The sequence below is a fragment of the Octopus bimaculoides genome, chromosome 3, assembly GCF_001194135.2.
Source record: "Octopus bimaculoides isolate UCB-OBI-ISO-001 chromosome 3, ASM119413v2, whole genome shotgun sequence".
NCBI classification, from domain to species: domain Eukaryota; kingdom Metazoa; phylum Mollusca; class Cephalopoda; order Octopoda; family Octopodidae; genus Octopus; species Octopus bimaculoides.
Window position 1 is genome coordinate 22,606,682 of NC_068983.1, and position 2,797 is coordinate 22,609,478.

The following is a 2,797-nucleotide window of genomic DNA, read 5'->3' on the forward strand; positions in this document are numbered from 1 at the left end:
TATATATATATATATATATATATATATATATATATGCATGTACATGCATACATATACATACATCAGACTATTTCCTTTTATTTTGCTGCATAAAAAGGATGAAAATGACACCAGAAAAAGAAAGTAAAAATAACAAAAAAAAACAAAAGGAAAAGATGGTAAAAAGAATAAAAATCTGAAATGAAAGAAAAAGAAAAAAGAAAAAAGAAAAGATATATAAAAGGCAATTAAAGCTAATAATAATGAAACCATGTTAAAGAAAAAAAACACATACAAAAGAACAAATAAAACTAAAGAGAAAAATATTTTAAAGAAAGAAAACAATAGATAGAGAGAAAGAGAGAGAGTCTTGCTTTGAGATCTCTGTTGTTCTGTTTATGTGTGTGTATGTTTATATATATATATTTATATTAGTGAGTGTGCATTTATGTGTATATATGTATATTTATATTAGTGTGACTGGTGTACATATCAATATTGTATAGGACTAATGAATGAAGGGAAAAGCTCATTGTTTTTGTATCAGGTGTTTACAGAGAAGAAACTTGTAGAAAGGTCTGAGGAATCCATCGATTGATGTAATGTGTTTCAGGTTAAACAATGGAAGTTACATGTTAACAACAACAACAACAACAACAACAATAATAATAATAATAATAATAATAATAATAATAATAATAATAATAATAATAATAATAATAACAATAATAGCAACAACAATAATAATAATAATCACAATGATTGTGGTCTCTTTTATTTAACAATAACTTCTGATTTAGGTACAAGGCTAGCAATTTTGAAAGGAGTGGGTTAGACAATACTATTGACCCCCAGTATTTGACTGGTACTGTGTTTTTATTGATCCTGAAAGGATGAAAGGCAAAGTCAACCTTGGGAGAATCTGGACTCAGAACATAAAACCAGAATAAATGCCTTCTAAGCAGTTTGTCCAGCATGGTAACAATTCTGCCTTTATGGTTCTTTCTACTATTCTGAAGATTTTGGGGGTGAGGGGCTTGTTAATTATATGCATCTTTTCTGTTTGGCTGCCACTTTTCAGTTTCTGTTCCAATTGATTTCATATTTGGTTTAATGATGTAGTTTTGTATGCTAATCATTAACATGAAATTCATTTTCACCACAAACCAATAAATAATGAGCTAATTAATAGCTCTTAAACTTTGCAAATTTTGGGTAATTTTAGTCAATAATAAGTCACAGACACATTTGTGCCTATTCTCATAATAACAAGCCAAATATGAGAACTCTTTTGTCTGTGAGAAAGCACATGTGTTGACAAATATATTCTATGTGAAACCAAGTCTGCTGATGTTGTGTTCTGCTGTTTGAGCTCATCTGTCACTTGTACCCTGGTTGTGAGATGTGCTGAAAATAACAGCTAAATAGGCCTTAAATCACACCCCACCCAAATTTTGTGTTTTAGTTTTTGCATAATTGTAGGAATTCTCATGTGTAGAATACAAATTTACAAAGATTTTTCAGAGAATTGCAAAAAATAAAAAAGTAATGAGGGATTATATGGGGCACTTAAAGCAGAATTTGATTTATTTTACAGCTTCATATTAAAACATATACTTTTTTTGCGATGTTGACAAGTCATGCAGTCATGTACAAAATGACAACTTGCAAATCCTGTTTTCTGACTGGGTAAAAATGATCAAACTTTAAACCTCTATAACTTTTTATAGTATAGGCACAAAGCCTGAAATTTTGGAGGAGGGCGACACTTGATTTCATTGAATGCAGTGCTAAATTGGTACTTATTTTATCGACCCCCAAACAGATGAAAGGCAAAGTTGACCTCCGCAGTATTTGAACTCAGGGTTTAACAAGGTGGTGCAACAAGGTGGTAATGCATGACTAATTCATATCAATGTGAATAAATAAGCATTACATTTGATGGCGAAATCTGAATGCTAAAGGGTTAAATAATTGTTTCTAATTTTGGCACAAGGCCAGCAATTTTGATGGGAGTGGGTTAATAGGGATTTGGTTTGTACTTTATTTCATCGACTCTAAAAGGATGAAAACAAAGTCAACATTGGCAGGATTTGAACTCAGAATATAAGGAGTTAGAAAATTATAATTATAATAGTAATTGTTTCTTACATAAGCACAAGCCCCTAATTTTAGGACTGAGAACAACTGAAACTTATTGACTCCAGTATTTGGCCATTACTTTATTTTATCAACCCTGGAGAGATGAAAGACTAAATTGAACTCTATATGATTCAAATTTATTAACATTTTTCTTTTCATTATTTTAACATCCACTTTTTCATGCTCGTATGGGTTGGATGTTGTCTATTGAAGCAGATTTTTCTATAGCTGGATACTCTTCCTGTTGCCAGCCCTCACCTGTTTCCAAGCAAGGTAATATTTTCAACATGGCTAAACACATTCATACAGAATATTAGAATTGAATGACACTGCATGCAAAGAACAAGAAAAAATACTCTTTTCTCTTTTACTCTTTTATTGGTTTCAGTCATTTGACTGCGGCCATGCTGGAGCACCGCCTTTAGTGGAGAAAATCGACCCCAGGACTTATTCTTTGTAAGCCTAGTACTTATTTTATCGGTCTCTTTTTGCTGAACTGCTAAGTTACGGGGACATAAACACACCACCATCGGTTGTCAAGCAATGGTTGTGGGGACAAACACAGACACACAAACACACATACATATATACATATATACAACGGGCTTCTTTCAGTTTCCGTCTACCAAATCCACTTACAAGGCTTTGGTCAGCCTGAGGCTATAGTAGAAGACAC